General features: G+C 48.0%; 1 long non-coding RNA gene across 1 annotated transcript in view; it reads right to left on the reverse strand.

The window, feature by feature from the left end:
* Positions 1 to 542: 542 nt before the first annotated feature.
* LOC146182847 (uncharacterized) overlaps positions 543 to 19,047 on the reverse strand; it is a 28,424-nt gene continuing 9,919 nt past the window's right edge. The window contains exons 2-3 of the long non-coding RNA XR_014708431.1: positions 17,720 to 17,920; positions 543 to 613 (exon numbers count right to left, since the gene is read on the reverse strand). This is a non-coding gene — a long non-coding RNA (uncharacterized LOC146182847). The remainder of the gene's footprint in view (positions 614 to 17,719; positions 17,921 to 19,047) is intronic.

Here is a 19,047-nt window from a genome sequence, read left to right on the forward strand (position 1 = left end):
TTTCTGGTTAGTGAAGATTACATAATGTGTATGTGTATTATCTCCGTAACAGTCATTTGAGCTGAAGCAGAAATGACCTGAATATTAATATGTTCACTACATAGTTGGTCACCAGTGAGTCACATAATTTATTCATGATTTTTAGCCACAAATACTGGGCATTATGATTAAGATGTAGGAGAGTTTATCGAGAGGTATACAAAGAGACCTCACAATACAACCTGCCCAAAGATTCATCATATGATCCAGTATTGTGGCAACATGGCACCAATAAATGACATGACCCACCAGTGTATATGTTAAACAGCAGGCTGTTTGTGGTCCAACTCAAATCACTTCATTAGAGATGCAATACCCATAGCATTATGTAATCTCCAGTAACTAAGCAGGAGCACCTCTCCCCCCAAAAGCTGCCGAGTGCATGCACACATCATATAAACATGTGCTGTTTCCAACAGTAACTTGCAAATCGTGAATGTTTATGGGATAAGTGTCACATGGCATATCCAAGTGCATGCACATGGAAAATAACATGAAATACCAAGCGTCTTTATTTCTAAAGATGGCATGCAATAGATATGTGTCGTGTCTTGTACTCTTCTACATGGCCAGGCTAAAAAAGAGCAGAAAAATACTATTGTTAGTTGCATCATTTCATAAATGCATTGTAAAAACAGTTGTGATATCCAGTGCGATAAAAATTAGCGCATATAATTCACTAGGCAGAGATGAAAGCCTTCACTATATGACCATTCACTTACCTATAACACTAGTTTATACCCTCTACATGACTTGAAGGCATATATGAATATTGTACCAATCACTATAGTTGGGACTATGCTATTCTCTACACCAGGAGTGTACTATTAGCAAACAATGAGAGAAATGAATTCATGATAATAGTGCCTGACCAAAGCACATGCATCACAGCTTAGATAAAGTGAATCAAGAACATGGCTAACAGATTTTGCAAAATCAATGTAAAGAGTATCAATCTACAATAAAAAATTCACATGAAAAACTTTTGTTTAATTTTTTTGCACAAAGCAGGATGGAAGCTGCAAACAGAAAAAAGAAATAAGTTAAAATCATGACGGGAAGAGTCATGTAGATAGATAACATCCTGAAACTGTGCATGCAAAATGCATGTTAGAAAAAATATAACTGAGGGATCCGAACAGCTCTAGGCATTAATGACACCACTTTGCAAAGCTTCAAAAAGTCGGAGGGAAAAAAATAGTGGCTGAAAATTAAAATTTGGCTAACATATTATAGCCCTTTTAAGCAGCTCAGGTTTAAATAACAGCACATAATGCATGAGCTCGCATTAAGTTCATGAGTTCGTAGATACAATGAGAAGTAATAATTGCCAGCATCCATGAAAACGAGGCCTAGGCAGTAAGTAATCATGCAAAGCTAGTTCAGTCCATGAGCACATAAAAATTAGGTATTCATTTAAGAGCTTGGCAGTCAGATGGAAGTTAGAAACTAAAATGATTAGTGAAAAAATGCAAATGAGTGAATACCAGTGATTAGCAGATCCAAGAATTTTGAGGCTTACGACAGATGTTGGCTAGCATGTCCTGATGAAAGAATTTTCTTCCAGAGCATTACAGTGAAAAGTTTATTTGTAAAGCATATGCAATAATCTTGTCATTAAAAGCATGACTTTTACTTCATGGAAAAGTTGCCTGATTATCTAACAAATTTCTGGCAGATAATCAAGACCTCATTGCATCACACTAAATGCAAATTGGGGCACATATATACTAAGTGGCATTTTATTCCTGACGGACTGTTCGTAACACTAACTACTGCTGTTAACTGAGACCAACAGAAGTTGCACTAGTGTTATTCCTCACATAATGTGCTTGAAGCTCCCAAAATGCTTTGTGGTCACAACATTGGCATGGGAGTGGAAAGATTGAATGGCATTGTATTAAGGCCTCTGAAGCATTGGCATTCAACCTTGTCTCGATTAGGTCTGGCTGTGAGGCAAGAACAAGGTCAACAGAGTTCATGCGCCGAGTTGGCAAGCAACCTTTTCTGCAGTTTCAACACAAGGCCTTAGTACAGCAATGACAGCAGTCACACATGCCCATCTGAGGAGGCTAATTTTTGTTCAGAGAAAACACATTTATCCCCAGTATTAATTATACCAAAAGCTTCCATTATTTGTTGCCAAGGTTTAGCTTTGGCACCAGCCAGAATTGTAGGCTTTGTACAAAGGTTCACTTTTTTTCAGGAATGTACCATCTCATATTTTTTTGCCTAGTCATGTTCATACAGTCTGCTGTTGATGCACTTCCCCATTTGTACAGTGTGTATACAACCGCAGCTCAAACAAATGCTGTGCCCAACCTAGTTAAGTTTGCGGGCTTCACCCAGAAGCAAGATTCCAAAGGGGCGACTAAGGTCAAGGGACAGCTTTGCGCGGGCTGATTTATGACGGTCGCGCAGGGGACTGCTTCTCGGAAGTGAGCCCAGAACACATGGCAGCGGGCAACACCACCGGCTCTCCGTCCCATGCCGCCAGAGAGGCAGGGCAGTTAGAGCACACAGCGTAAGCGTAGTGGTTGTGGGTTCGGCGCCGCTAACTGCTATGTCTCTGGTTTGAGTGGAGAGGGCGCGGGGGCCATAAATCCCGAAACGCGGCGTAACACGGGCCTGGGGAGAACGCGCGGCAGAGGGAGCCGCTGTTGACATGCCTTCCCGGGAAGACACCTGTACGTCCCTTTGAATCCACCGCCCGCGCGCAACCGACCAAGGGCAGGGATCGGAATGTTTGGGCCTGAGGTTTGCATGTGTGTGTTTATGTATTTTCGGAAGTGTAACCATCAACGCCGTTCGTCTTTGCAACTGCTTGGCGCCTTTTGCGTGGGAGAATTTTGGAGAGGGAGAAATCGCAGATGTATGTGTTTGTGTGCTCAACCACTCGCTGCTTAGTGCGTGCTTTGTGTTTGTATTACTTAAGGGGGGACGCGGGCTTTGAAAGTCGAAAAATCGCGAAAAAGTCGGCTTTTCAAAAAGTACATATCTCGGATGTATATGGTATAAACTACCTTTCCTATAATTATAAACGCCTAATTCATCGTGGAACTGCTTTAAATTAAATATACAACTGGGTGCGGCAGCCCCAGAGTCGCGAGCGAACGGCAAAAGTACCCGAACTTCGCGCGCGCGCCATTTCTCTGCCGCTGAACTGAGCGCCGCCATCTTGGTCTTGTTTTGTTTGTGAATGCTTGGCCTTTTCCATACTGCCTTCGCCGGCGGCGTCCGCGGCGTAGCAGAAGCATGGCTCGCTTGTGATTGGGGGCCTCACGGGGATTGTTGAGCTTCCCGCGCCTCGAATTCGGGCTGTGATTGGACAAAGCGCGCGCTCCGTGAGAACGCGGGGGATCGCGCGACTGCTATTGGCTGCTGCGCGCGCTGACGCGGTGGCCCCTCCCCGGCGCGTCGTCTGCTCCGGCTGCCTATCGAGCTGGCGTTCTTTGTGCGCTCGCTGAATCGCTTCACATTTCACCATTTTGAGATCGCCGTGATCATCGCTCGTTACGAATTCTGGTGGCGTGTTTTGAACGGTTATGTGCACTTTGTGGATTATTGCACGGTCGGCCACAATGCGCGCTAAGAAGTTCAAAACACTGCATACGTCGTCGTTCTGTGAATGCCGTCCGAATCGCGAAGTTAGCGAAAAGCGTTGCCAGCGGGCGCAGAGACGTTTCTATTAGTGCTGCTTCTGCTACATCACTACTAGACCAACTGCGCTGCCACTTCCAACAGCGTATCTTTCGCATCAACGTAAGGAGCCGGCGTTTGAAGCGTGCCTGCTGTACCGACCATATCAACCTCGGCGATCTCGGCCTCCCGTATCGCGTCTGTCATCGCAAGCGATAAAGCATCGTCAGCGTCGTCCGCTGTTCGCATGAAAATGCACTTTCCGAGGGAATCGGGGAGGTGGAGGCACAACGTGCTGCAGTGAAAAACAAACTTTAGACTTGAAAATGCTGTTTTAAACTTCAAGGGCCATTTTCTCAGAATTAATTTTTTTCATGGTATGGTTGCTTATTCCCGCAGTATTTCTGGAACCGCTAGTCGGATTCCCACCTGGTTTTTTTTATTATGTGCCTGAATAAATTTCCCAGGGCGAGACAAGCTCATTTTTTCAAATTATTGAGCCTGGAATTTATAATAAACAATCAAAATTAGGCTAATGCAAGTCCAATTAGTGGCACTAACCTCAATGCACTGCTAAAATTTTTCGGCAGGGAAATTTAAAAAAAGGGCTCTGTCTTGCCCTGTGGTACCTGTTCAGGAACCTTCATAAAGAATTTCATAGTGCCAACACATTTTGCAAGTTCGCCAGGCATGGAACAAGGAACCCATGTGAGCCATTCTGATATACTTCTCTAACTTGAGTACCAAGGTGCGCAGCTCCATGAAACTTTGCAGTTATTCAAATGGCTGTGCCATGAGTCTACCCTGAAAATTTCATTCAATTATCTCAAGAAACAACAAAGTTGGTATTCAAAGGTAGCCTCCCCCCTTAACATGCATAGGAGAGGGGTATATGTGGGGTATATTGGCCAGCCCATTTTGAAGGACTGCATGTTATTGGCCACAGAGTGAATAGTCATTGATTGGTCAATGGACTAAACTCGAATTTTGGGTAACGCTAAAGAAGGAGCATTGGACAGTTGGGCTCGGAGGAGAATGGGGCTCGGAGCAGAGTTGGGCTGAGACGAGAGTCGAGGGCAGATGGGCGGTTTGAGGAGGGCGGCTAGGCTGACAGAGGTCTCAAGGGACTCCGGCCTAAAGTGTAGCAGGAGGCCAAGGCCTGATTCTGCTAGCCTTTGACCTCCGGTCGTTGACTCAGTTGCAGTTAGCCCTCTGTTTGATGTCGCATCTGACGACATTATTGTAAATATGTTGATGTAAAAAATGTAAATAAACGTGTACAGACCGAGAAGGGAAGTCGTCATCTCCGCACCGCAATGTGTCGCTGAGCCATGGACGCAGTGGTGGTCACCAACACCACTCGGCACGAACGAAGGCAGTAGAAGAAACAGCAAGAAACACCTGCTGTACAGGGAAGCCCATCGATTCCCCACACCTTCGCCCGAACTGTTTAACTGGCGCAGTCGGCAGGATCGGCCCAGCGACTTCCTGCGGAGTGGCGAGAGATCGACGATGCCTTAGACTGATGTACACGGAGGGTGGCACACTACCTCGGTGAGCCAAGGCTGACCAAGGTCGGGGTGCCTCGTAAATCGACGCTACCGGCCTAGAGAGGCAGCTGCGGGGAGCGACTCCAGCGAGGCTGCGCGGATCCGGCGTAGCAAAAAAGGGCACCAAGACTGACTTATCGAGTGGCGACGACCGATGCTGAGCCTCATGTGCTGATAGTGTCCAGGCGTTCGACGGATCAAAAGCAGTGACCGCAAGGCAACCCAGTGCGACGGACTGACACTAGCTGTATACAGGTGGGTCCTTGTCCTGTTTTCTCCGAGTTCACTATGGTCGTAACTCGGTCAGAGCCAAAAGTCTACGAACAGCTCTGATGGCGCGGGGCAGAGCTCCGGCACAACAGCTTCCGATAAGCGGGGGCAGACCTTAAGCAGTACCATTACTGGCGATCATGATCAAAGTTCTAGTAGTGTGTCGGTAACCGCGGATCTTGACAGAGGTCTAACATCAGGAGGAAACAACGCAGCTGTCAGACTGCGAGAAAAAGAGCTGGAGATTGAAGCTCTGAGACTCCAGGTGGAGTTAGAGAGATTAAAGAATCAAGGCGGGCGAGGCGCTCGATCTGGATTGGGTCGATATGCAGAAGGTTTACGCGCTATTCTCGCACCAATGCCAGAGAGAGACAAGATGGCTCCAGCATGGTTCTGAAGAGCGGAAAGTATGCTTCAAAGTTGCGAGATTCCTGAGGAGGTACGTGGCTCGATAATTGTCCCATTCTTAAACGAGAAAAGCCGCATGCTGATAGCAAATAGGGCAGTAAGCGGAAGGCAGTTCTATGAGGAAGTGTGTGATTATATTCTGGGTGAGTTAAAGCTCACACCTGAGGAATATAAGCGCAGGTTATATGCTTGTCGGAAAAGCAGCAAAACATGGGGACAGTTTGTCACGAAACTAGAAGGGTTGCTTGATTACTACCTGCGTAGTAGAGACGTAACAAGCTTGGAAGATCTGCGGGTGCTACTGATTGCAGATCGCGTTAAACAGCTAATGGAGGAGGACATGCGCACATGTCTTACAGCATGAGACAGGGGAATGGCTAAAACCGGAGGGTGTTGCCAAGTTAGCAAGGGATACGAGGAAAGCACAGCCTCCAAACGCCTAAATTCTCTAAAGGTTTCTGAAGCGAGTAAGGTTGATTCACACAGCCAGCGGGACCCCGTAGGAAAGGAAGGTTCCATGGGATCGATGGGAAGCTGTCTTTTAGGTGCTTCACCTGCGGTGAGATGGGTCACTACCAAAGGCAGAGCAACCAAACGAGGCCTAAAGCAACAGTGGGTGGGCAACGCACCAAGGACTCGGTACCGGTAAAGCTGACTGCCAGAGTTGCATGAGATGTGAACGAGTGCGCGGCAACGCCAACAGACACCGTTTCTACGTCAAAATTAACTTGGGTTGAGCTCACGTCTGCGGGGCGCCCATTTACGGCTTGTTTGGACTCAGGGACTGACATTACCATCCTGAGAAGGGATGTCATCGCGGCTGAGGCAGACATTCAGGGTGCAGGTAAAGTTCGCCTTAAAGGAGCATTTGGTAAGACAGTTCCAGCCGATTTGATGTATGTCCCACTGAGCCTGTCTGCTAATGACGAGGGCGTAGCCCCTCAGCTTATGACACTGTGCGCAGTAACGGACCATTTAACGGAAGGGATAGATGCGCTTCTAACCCCAGATGCGTTTGATGAGCTGAGGAAAGTGCAGAGACAAGCCACTGAGCTAGTCGTGCGCATTGTGCAGGCAGAAGAGGCCGCGCGTGAAGCGGTTGATGAGAGCGTGCGTCCTAGAGAAGTAGCCGAAGGCGATAGGAAGGGGCCCTACGGGTGTTCAGGATAAAGCGTTTGCACCAGAATCGTCGGTGCCGAACGGGGAGCAATGCACGGACACATTCGCAAAAGAGCAGAGAGAAGGGCCTCTTAGCATACTGCAAAAGACGTGGACCGGAGCGTGGGAGCCCCCGACAGGGTTGAATAACGTTGCATCTGCGCATTTGACCGAGCTCCGAGAGAGAATGGCTGAAGCAGCCCGTGCCGCAGATCAACGAGGTGAGCAAATGCAACAGTTATACACTGATAGGTACAACCTCAGGGCTAGGCCAAAATCATTTGGGGTGGGTGTACAGGTACTGATCCTAGAAACAGGACAAGTTGCGAAAATGCAGCCCAAATGGATCGGACCTGCCGAAGTGAAACAGCAGGTGAGGCCAGACAGCTATATCGTCCAGCTCCCGGGAGATGCAGAAAAATGGGTGCACGCAAACCGCCTCAGGAGGTACTACGCTCGTGCGAATAACGTCAGCGTGGTCTTTGAATCAGATGAAGAATTTGGCGAGAATGAAACAATCCCGCAATTTAGTGAAAATGGGAGGACAGTGGCTGCACTGCTAGAGGAAAACACGCACTTGTCAAACCGACAGTTGACGGAGCTAGATCACCTGCTGAGACGGTACCGCAATACATTTTCTGAAAGGCCGGGAAGGTGTAACATCGGTGAACACAAAATCATCTCGCTTCAAGGAGCAAAAGCTACCAAGGCGTACCCCTATCGTGTGCCGATAGCACTCAGAGGAGAGGTAGAACGGCAGGTGGAGCAACTGAAAGAATGGGGACTCATATATCCCGTAGAAAGTAGCTTCGCACATCCGGTTGTGTGTGTTGCTAAAAAGGATGGCAGTGTAAGAATGTACATTGGCTACCGTCGCTTGAACGCTGTTACTGAAGCAGATAGCTTCCCGATGGGAAAAACCAGTGAGCTGCTTTACGAGGTAGCCAGGGCCCGATACATCTCCATTCTAGATATGATGAGAGGTTACTGGCAAATCGTGATTGAACCAGGCTCTCAGAAGCATACCGCATTTGCGACCACCAGTGGTCTTTACGCGTGGAGAGTGATGCCGCACGGACTTCGTAACTTGGTGGCAACATTTCAGAGGATCATGAACGAGATCCTGCGAAAGCACCGAGACTATTAATGTGCCTACATGGATGATGTAGACGTCTACTCTGAGACCTGGAAGCTACATATGCAGCACCTGGAAGCGGTTCTTGCCACGATAGCATCGGTGGGGCTAACGATTAACCTGATAAAAAGGCCGCCTAGCCCAGTCTAAAGTCAGGTACCTTGGGCATGTGGTCGGATCTGGCACACACTCCACAGATCCAGAGAGAGTGAGTGCTGTAGCAGAGCTTGAGTCCCTCAACGAAAAGGGAACTATGTAGTGCTTTGGGCCTCTTCAACTACTACCGGGAGTACATACCATCTTACTCCGAAGTTGTACGCCCTCTGACCGATCTCACGAACCGAAGCGCTCTGAACAATCTTCCATGGAGCGCGGATGCTGAAAGAACCTTTAACAATGTAAAGGTTGCATTGAAGGCAATCCTGACATTAAGTGCCCCACAGACAGATAAGGCGTTCGTGCTAACTACTGATGCCTCGGAAAAAGGGGTAGGTGCATGTCTGAGTCAGGAGCTGGATGGTTCTGAGAAACCCATCGCCTTCCTCAGTAAAAAGCTAACGCCGCAACAGGCGAAGTGGTCTGCTATTGAGCGTGAGGCCTTTGCAATTGTGTGGACGCTGAGCCGCCTTGAGACATGGCTTTTTGGTACTAAGATCAAAGTGGTCACGGACCATATTCCGCTGACTTATCTGACCCAGTCCACACCCTCCAGTGCGCGCCTAACTCACTAGGTTCTAGCGCTGCAAAAATGTGATCTGGAGTTTTCGCACATCAAAGGATCGCTTAATAGGTGTGCCGATGCCCTGTCTAGACCAGAGAGTGGCATCTAGAGTGGACGGCTCAGGTCGCTCATCGGGGTGCTGGAAGTTGTAACAAGCCCCGTTGGCTTGTTGAGTATGGGGAAGATCGTGGTGACTGTGCTAGTTACCTAATATTGGTGAGTGTGACTACCATGGTGGACCAAGGAACGTACAGGGCAGGGTCCTGTCTATACTTGAGTGTTGAGTAAGGACTGTTAGTTTGTCAGTGTGTATCAGTATCTGGCACTCCTATGTTCTATGTATGATGTGGTTTACGCAATTTACCTTGTATTGCTTTGTGTGGTGTTATGTATGCCAAGCTGTGTCGCCTTGTATGGGGTATGGTTTAGTTACCATTTGCGACAGTGCACACGGAGTATTGTCGTTCAGAGCGCGCACGCCTCTGTACGGAGTGTTGCACTATTGGTTTGCATGCTGCGTTTGTTTTGTTTGGTGTACCCCACACCACAACGCCCCCCCCTTCCCCCGTTAGAGGAGTTTGATGTTGAGCGTACAGCAAGTATACGCGCAACATTCTCGATGGGGAGGCGTTAGGTTTGCGGGCTTCACCCAGAAGCAAGATTCCAAAGGGGCGACCAAGGTCAAGGGACAGCTTTGCGCGGGCCGATTTATGACGGTCGCGCGGGCAAACGTTTCTCAGAAGTGAGCCCAGAACACATGGCAGCGGGCGACGCCGCCGGCTGTCCGTCCCGTGCCGCAAGGGAGGCAGGGCAGTGCAGTTAGAGCGCACAGCGTAAGAGCAGTGGTTGTGGGTTCGGCGCTAACTGCTATGTCTCCCGGTTCGAGTGGAGAGGGCGCGGGGGGCCATAAATCCCGAAACGCGACGTAAAACGGGCCTAGGGAGAACGCGCAGCAGAGGGAGCCGCTGTTGACATGCCTTCCCGGGAAGACGCCTGTACGTCCCTTTGAATCCGCCACCCGCGCGCAACCGTCCAAGGGCAGGGATCGGAATGTTTGGGCCTGAGGTTTGCATGTGTGTGTTTATGTGTATTTTCGGAAGCATAACCTCCGACGCCATTCGTCTTTGCGACTGCTTGGCGCCACTTGCGTGGGAGGATTTTGGAGAGGGAGAAATCACAGATGTATGTGTTTGTGTGCGCAACCACTCACCGCTTAGTGCGTGCTTTGTGTTTGTATTACTTAACATGCATAGGAGAGGGGTATGTGGCACAGCGATTGCCCAGCCCATTTTGAAGGACTGCATGTTATTGGCCACAGAGTGAATAGTCGTTGATTGGTCAACGGACTAAACTTGAATTTTGGGGTAATGCTAAAGAAGGAGCGTTGGACAGTTGGGCTCGGAGGAGAATGGGGCTCAGAGCAGAGTTGGGCTGAGACGAGAGTCGAGGGCAGACGAGCGGTTCGAGGAGGGAGGCTAGACTGACGGAGGTCTCAAGGGGCTCCGGCCTAAAGTGTAGCAGGAGGCCAAGGACTGATTCTGCTAGCCTCTGACCTCTGGTTGTTCACTCAGTTGCAGTTAGCCCTCTATGTTTGATGTCGCATCCGATGACATTATTGTAAATACGTTGATGTAAAAAGTGTAAATAAATGTGTACAGTCCGAGAAGGGAAGTCGTCATCTCCGCACCGCAATGTGTCGCTGAGCCACGGACGCAGCGGTGGTCACCAACACCACTCGGCATGAATGAAGGCAGTAGAAGAAACAGCAAGAAACACCTGCTGTACAGGGAAGCCCATCGATTCCCCACGCCTTTGCCCGAACTGTTTAACTAACCTTAGTGGTGTATTTCAACCTACCATTTTTCTTTTCACATATATCTCGTTTCTTGGTCAAAATGGGACAGATTACCAGCAGTTTAGTAGTTGAGGAAAGCACCTTCACATCATATCTGTTGCACATTTTCATATTGTGGGAAATTTGATGAGATAGAGATTTATTTCATGCACTGTCTTCAGACTGCGAGACTCAGGTCTGGTTGATTTTTTTTACCCTTTGGAGAAGACATGCTGCAACACGGCAGATGACGTTTGAGCGTAATCTTTCTTGAGAAGTTCAAGCTGGCTTTCAAAGCTTATTCAAGGAATGCGAACAAAAAGCAATCTGCATGACAGCTTCCATTAAAAGCTGATAAAATCTGGAACAATGTCTGCCAAAAGGAAGTTTATCCTGGTCTTACCAGAAAATACATCTGCAATGTCAGTGTGTCTACAGCAGAAGATATAAGGAACCAACAAGGCGGGCTCAATGCATCTGTAAGACGTGTGGAAAATCAGTTGCCTCCCCCTTCGCCGTCACAGATCACTACCACCCCAGTTAGCGTCGTGGCAGCACCGGCTGGGAGAGCAGGTAAATACCTCCCCTAGGAGAAGGAGATCCAGCGATGGGTGCGCCACCAAGACGTCTATGCGGGTTCCCACGAGAAGGCGAAACAGAGCTTCTGGATCCAGCCGGTAACAAGTGGCCCCGGACCCTGACAAACTTTGGGCTATCCTGGAATTCCCAGTGCCGAACTATGTAAAGGTTGTGTGTCGTTTTCTCGGCACGGCGGGCTACTATCGCCAATTCATTCCCAACTGCATCTGCTGCAATCCCCTCTAACAAAATTGTTAAGGAATGCAGCCCCGTGGGAATGGGAAGAAGAGCAGCAGTTGAGTTTTTGTCAACTCTCGCAAGCCATCGCCGACACCGCGTCACTGAAACTCCCCGACCTAAATAGGCCCTTTTTGATCCAGACAGATGCCTGAGATTTCGGAGTGGGCGCAGTGCTTCTCCAAAAGGAGGACGAGAAACTGCGCCCATGGTGTTCGCCAGCAGCGCTGTCGCCAGAGGAGCACAACTACTCAGTGACGGAGAAGGAATGCCTCGCTATCATTTTCGCACTCCGAAATTCGAGATGTACATGGAAGGTACAAGGTTCATGGTCGAAATCGATCACGCTGAGCCACCTACACGAGCCAAGCAGCCGGCTCGCGTGCTGGGCACTGAGGCTACAGTGCTTCGCTTTCGAGGTGCACTACCCTGAAAGGAGCCACAAACGTGGTTGCAGACATGCTATCGCGCGTGCCGATGAATGACTCATCCCCAGCCATGGGAGAGAAGGCGCAGCAACTTTTCCGCTCATTGGGAAAGGAGGGCGAAAGGCGAAATTCCTGCCTCCTGAGCATGCACATTTCACAACAGCGAGAACGCCAATCGCGATTGCATTCAGCAGGAAAGAGCTTATCAAAGTTCAACAGGAAGACTCATATTGTCGTGAGATGGTTGCCAGTCTCCGTGAAGAGACAGACCAATCGATGCCTCTGGTTGAAGAGCGTCTAGAATCCACGAAGAATGCGGTAGGCGCGAGCTCTATTACAGCTGGTATTGCTGCGAGTGAGCTGGAGAGCTTCCTGTTTCACGCTGATGGAGCTTTGCTGAAATATGTGCCTGGCAAAGAACACTGAAATGAGTGCTTCAGAGCTGTGATCCCCAGCCAACTGAGGTATGCTGCTTTGCAGCACTACCACAATGCAGACGGTCACGGAAGTGCACCAAAGACATTGAAGAAACTTCGCTACCTGGCCAGGATTGAAGGCTGATATATGTAAATACGTACGGACCTCCCACGTCTGAAAAGGAAAGCCGCAAGGTGGAAAACCGCCTGGCCTGCTCCAACCAATCGTGAGCACAAAGCAATGGGGAACTGTGGCGTGCGATCTGATCGAACCGCTGCTGCGCAGCAAAAGAGGGCACAAATTTGTGTTAGTGGTGACGTGGCACTTCAACAGAATCGCTGAACTCTACCCGCTCCGAAACGCCCCAACGAAAGAGATCCTGACCAAGCTCTCAAGATTGTTCTGCCACTACGGGTTTCTGGAGGCTGATCACTGACAATGCCTCATACTTCACAGCGAAAGATTTTCATGTGTGTGCCACCATGGGCGTACGGCAGCAGCGAATGACGTGTTATCATTGGCAGTCAAATGTGACCGAACACCGCAATCATGATGTGAAGCCACTACTCAGGGCATATGCCCGAAAGCACGACTGGGATGAGCACCTCGACGCGATCATCTTTGCACTGCAAACAAGCGAGAATCTCTCCACAGGCTTCATGCCTGCCTTCCTGATGTTTGGGAGGGAACTAAATATGCCTGCTCACACCATTTTGACCAAAAGGTGGGATGCTTCGTCAGGCGAAACAGCAACAGCTGACTACGCGCGGCGCATGCGTGATCGCTTGCAAAAGGCAGTGAGCGAGGCCAGCCAAAATCGCACTAAAGCTAGGGCTAGTCAGAAAGCTGCTTATGATCGTGCGCATCAGAAAGTGGAATTCCAGGTGGGAGACTTCGTTCTAAAGCGTAGCCAAGTGCAGAGCAATGCGAGCACAGGGTTCGCAGCTGGCTTTGCGCCTAAATAAATTGAGCCATTCATAGTTGCTGAGAAGCTCCTGCAGCTGAAATACAATCTGAATGATCCGAACACGGGTTGAATCGACAAGTCCATCCACGTCGGGGAGCTAAAGCAATACTTCCAATGGGCAGTGGCTGAGAGAACGGCGCCGCTATCCCCGCTAAATCGCAAGGAAAATTCAGTGCCTCCACCTATCCCCAAGGCTTGCCCATACAACACCCCCTCTAGGTGAAGATGACCATGATGGGAGGGGGAGGGGGAAGGAAAAGTGGACGGTGGCACCACCAAGCTAAGCTGTTCCCCTCTCCATCCGCTGCCGCAGGGACCTGGCCAAAAGGCAGGCAAATATTGGCTAGGAGCACAAAGGAAAAACTAATTGGGAATCCGAAGTGGGTTTCACAGAAGGTGCTGCGAAGACACACGTCGTCTCCCAGTGACCTCGCAAATGCAGTCGCCACCGCAAGCATCGGGTAGTCAGCAGCAAAAACGCCGTGAGTGCCACCGACGGTCGCAGATCTGGCTGCCACAACCCAAGTCGCCGCCACCCTGCCGTCATGAGGCAGCACCCGGAGACGGTTCTAGACAGCTGAAGGAGCAGCAGCTGCCGGCTGCAGCATCGCCTCATGAGCACCGAATCGCCAGGGACACTTCTCTCGAGATGAGCGTTTCGGATATTGCCGCCATGTTTCCAGCAAGTGGCGCGCGAGCGTGTGTGCGCATGTGGGTGACCGCGGTCGTCACAGCTGTGTGACTGCATGGAGATGCCAGCGTACCGACGAGCGGTGCCATGTGCAATACGTACGATTTTCGTCAACCCTTCTACATTGTGCTCTGATCATCATGAGCTTTGAAGCATGGGACTTAATTCGCGCTCACGGCAGACAGAGTAGCTGGGGAGCAGTGAACGGAAAGATTACAACGCCACCAACACTCCAGGCTCTGGATGTCGCAAATCCGGCGTGGCAGCGCTCACAACTGCGACAGTGAAGCAAGTGTACGGAAGACTGGACTACCCTCCCATCCCATATGGCCACCCGGGCAGCGGTGTTGGAACGTTGGATGCAAGACAACAAGGCAGCAAGGAAATCATTGTCGGCGTGACATTCAGTCTTTAGGGAGGAGTGTAGCAATCGTGGAGAACCATGCATCCCTCCAAAACACCGCGCGCCACAGAGAACGAAAGGGACAAAAGTACAATCAAACCTCGATATAACACGCATATAACGAATTATTGAATATATCGAACCCTTTCGAAATATTTTTGTCGAACACAGGTACTTTTACCTTCCCATAGCGAACAAGGTTTGGCATAAAATGGATATAACCAACATCGCGACACCAAGCACTACCTCACTTTAATAGCAGGAGGCAGGCTTCATTGCACTACAAGTGTGTTGTGCGACGCAGAAAACGTTCAGGGCTACCTCACAGGCTCTGACAGCGCCACGTTGGCACTGAGAGTTGACAGCCAAAGAAAACCTTCGCATCTTACAATCGCTGACAGCACCACTTCAGCAGCAGCAGAATCGATTGTTGTTTTTGCGCTTTTGCCTTTCTGCGTCTTATGCGTTTTAGTGTTAGCAGCGGCGTTGCGGCGTGGCCATCGTAGCGTTCGGTGAAGGGCTGCGTCGGTCGTTGTGTCGAGTGTGGTGCGCGGGTGTCTGTAGTGCTGTGATAGCGGTGAACGTGAAAAAAGGAGCAGCACTGATGTCGAAGACGAAACCTTGAGATAAAATCGGGGCCTTCAAGGCAGTTTACAAGAGACTGATTAACACTCTTCTCGGGAAGCTTCGCATGAAGCAGAACTTGAAGATAGACTTGCTCGGAGCATTAAAGCGGCATGGGACAGCGTGAAAGGTGAAACAATTGCCAACTGCTTTCGGCACGCAGGTTTTGTTCCAGCAGAGGCCCATGCATCAAGTGATGATGGTGACAATCCCGACGAAGCAGAAGCAGAGCTCCACAAGCTCGATAAGCGCTGGAACAATTTTTTGCATTTTGTTGGCGACATGCCCACAGCAATGACTGTAGAAGACTTTGTAGGCGGCGACAACATCGCAGCGACCACGGCTGTGACGACAGACGCGAAATCACTGCAGTAGTTACTGAACATCTTGCAGAAGAAGCTCAGGCTGAATCTACAGGCGATGACAACATTCTGACTTTACAAGAAGCGATTGCTGCATTGATTTCCTGCGCCGCCACTGCAGTGCTATTGAAGGCAGTGGGTTTGCCCTTATTGAGCGTTTGCAAACTGCGGAACAGTGCGTGATATGGAACCCGATCAGCACAAAAAAGCAAGCTGCAATAACGCAGTTTTTTGCACATAAATAAATGGAAGTGACCCAAGTAAGCACCCTCTGAGTTGCTGTGCCTTCTGTGATTAAATTTTGCTGCTCTTGAATGTGTTTTCTACGAAATTTTATATTACAAATTATGGATATAGCGAACTATTTTCAGATTTTTTAACTGTTTGTTATAACGCGGTTTCACTGTATTCCTTCTCCTTCGAGGATGAGTAACCCAAACGGGCTGCTTGATAGCGCAGCGTTTTCCTCTTTGCTCGCCGGGTGCAAGAGCGCAGTGCTAGGCATCGCAGACGCAATGCTTATTGGCCGAAAAAGGACAAAAGGCAAAATGCGCCAAGATCGGCGGGAACCGGCTACCGCCAAGGAGAGACGACAACGAGCTGCAACAACAGGAAGACTCAAGGTATATACCTCCCCGCTTTACTTCCTTTGTTGTCGCCATCTTGCCCTTCAACTATCAGGCCCCATCCAAACGGATAAGGTTGCCAGCAAGATCATCACCAGCGTTTTTGGGAAGGCCCAATAAATATCTGGTCCCGGGCAAAAGTCCTATTCTGTGTTGTGTCGTACTTCGCATTACCACTTTGCGGCCGTGAGAACGGCTGCCCGTGGTGTGCGATCACGAGAGCTCGGAGTTTGCGGCCTAGACCTCAGACGAGGCTCGACGGCCTAGTAAGAACCCCCACAGATGCTGCATGAAACTAGTTTCGTATCTCTATTACATTTATCACAACATAAAGATGGGCCACAGATGGTGTCCTTATTCCACATCTAATCAACTGTTTAGAATCCATACCTCCTATACAAGAAGTGAGAGAGATGTGAAAAGAAAATCAGGAACTGTACATTGAATGCACCACTAATGTTGTGTACAACCTTGCTCTTACCTGTGGCTGCATATACATTTGGCAAATGAGAAAGTGATTTTGACAGCAGACTGCATGAACGTGAAAGAATAAAAACAATGAAATACGACACCTTCTATACAGAGGCTACAATTGTGGCACATAGAAAAAAAAGCTTTAGCAGGAACTAGTTGAGATCATATAACTAAATGTAATGAGAAATTCAGCACTGCTTCAGCTTTACTTTTGAGCAAATACCTAAGAGCCACATTTGATCTTACTGATGTCACTCCCTGTTCCAACAGTTCAGTGACTGAGGGCACGCAAAATAAATAAATAAATATGCTTTTGCATTGGCATTTTTATTGTTTGTTTTACTTGACGCAGCTTCAGTGTCAGTTACCTTTCAATCTACCTTGCTGGGACACTTTTTAGCCAGCTGACCAGCCAATTTTCTTGTCAACAATTTTGAATTATTTTTTTTTATTTTGCGCTTTCTGATGACAATTCTGCTACAATGAAAATTCCATATTTTACTGCCACCTGCTTTTTGTAGGTAGCTCATGAATTTTTAAATGATGCTGCAGCTGCTTCATTTGGGGTATCTTATCTCCATTACATTACACCCAGGCTTTTTGCACCCAGCAACAGGCTGCCAATTTCAATCAAGCAGGCATTCATCTTTTGCCATATTAGTGACGTATGTGCTGCAGTAATGTAGCTGCTTCCTAAGAAAAATATAACTGAAAGTTGTGCTTCACATGTGCCACATGTGTTTGGTTGTCATTGTCTTCTTTGCAGTAGTATCGACCTTCTAGAAAGAATGAATTGGCTGACAGCCAACCATATTTTCAAATCTGTGCAAGATATATCAAGAAAAGCCAAGCTAGGATGGCGTTCTGTATAAATCATAGCTGCAATAAAGGTTTTTTAGATGGACTTAAGGGAGATGTCTTTCGAGTTCATGGTTTCAGTTGGTTGTCCAATGACAGCTCTACCAAGACATATGGCATGTGCACCAAAGCAATAAAGGGATGAGTCATGAAAATCTGTGGTAGCAATCAGAAAGGCCAAAGAATTGACATTAAAACCACAAATTGAATTACTAATCTGGACACAACTGGAGCAGGGTAGGTAACAAACCTAAGTTAAAGAAGTCTATTGCATGGCCACATTCATTGTAGGTGCATACCACATTAGTCCCAGAAGAGTGTTGGCTTGTGTAGGTGGGGCAGTCTCCAAGCAGTGAATCTGGATGCAGGGAATGCACTTTACCTTCAGATGCTTTGTAGATGGCCACTGGGAACAGCAAAGCAGCCATACCCAGATGATAAGTGGCGGTGGGGTTGAGGGTGCGAAGCAGCTGCAGCTAGGCAAGGCCTCAAAGCAGAACCTGCATCCAAAAGGATGACTTCAATATCTTGCGTCAAAGTAAAATATGTTTATAAAGAGCTGCTATTTAATGACATTTTAAGCAATTAGTTATACATTCATCCTTAGAGCACAGTACAAGATATTACGAACAGTAGATAGCAGGTGGTCATGCCCATGCTGCAAATTAGCCATTCAGGGTATGATGTGGCAGTATTGCACACATATAGCCGTCTTTATTTGCTTTTTAATATTCTGTTAAATATTTTTTATAATTTTCACTTTTCTACAGCAATACTTAGAATAACTAAACATTTGCTTTCTATTCCGAGAAGTTTGAAACTTTGAAAGCATTTTTCATTTTTTTCAATTATTTCATGCCAATAACTAAATTTTATTATTTAGCCCCATCAAGCATTCGCTTTTCATTTTATGAAATTTGCCACCTCTGAACCCCCTTTCTTTATTTTTTCACTTATTTCAACAATCACAATGATTTAATAAATTGTCATCAACTACAAAACAATTACTCAATTTTCTTGAACCACAAATTGCCATGATATGGTTTTTTTACGCAGCCCCCAAATATTTCTGACATACTATACTGACCACTACTGCCATGTTGACGGCTTTTCAATCAAACGAGCAGTTTAAAAGGATGGTACAGACACTCAAAATCAAAATCTAATAAACGGCATTTGGTAACACTGTCGTCGCATAACCGGCAGCAAAAAATTGAATTATTGCTGATATTGCAATAAAAAGTTGAGGTTTCTTTTGTTCCCGCTGGTTGAATTCAAACTTTCTCCTACTACGTAGTAGGGTAGAATGATGCACACTATGACACAAGAGGAGACTCTGTGATTGCTAGCTCGCTGGGGAGCGGAGAATACTTCGCAGGTGCGTGTCGAGTCATGATCTTCATTCGATACGCACTTAAGGTAGGTGCATCTGCAACTCTGAGCTCGTATTTCAGGCGCCGCAGGCCCAAACCAAACTATTCGAGCCCGCACGAAATGCCTGAGCCGGAACATAACTGAAACTGAAGTGGATGCCCATAGCATCGTGTTAGCTGAGAGGCTAGCGGCCTCTACCGACAAGCGGACGAAATGAGTATAGTTTTATATTTGCTTTGCAACATTTGCGTTG

The sequence above is a fragment of the Amblyomma maculatum genome, chromosome 7, assembly GCF_055883805.1.
Source record: "Amblyomma maculatum isolate TAMU_Amacu chromosome 7, ASM5588380v1, whole genome shotgun sequence".
NCBI classification, from domain to species: domain Eukaryota; kingdom Metazoa; phylum Arthropoda; class Arachnida; order Ixodida; family Ixodidae; genus Amblyomma; species Amblyomma maculatum.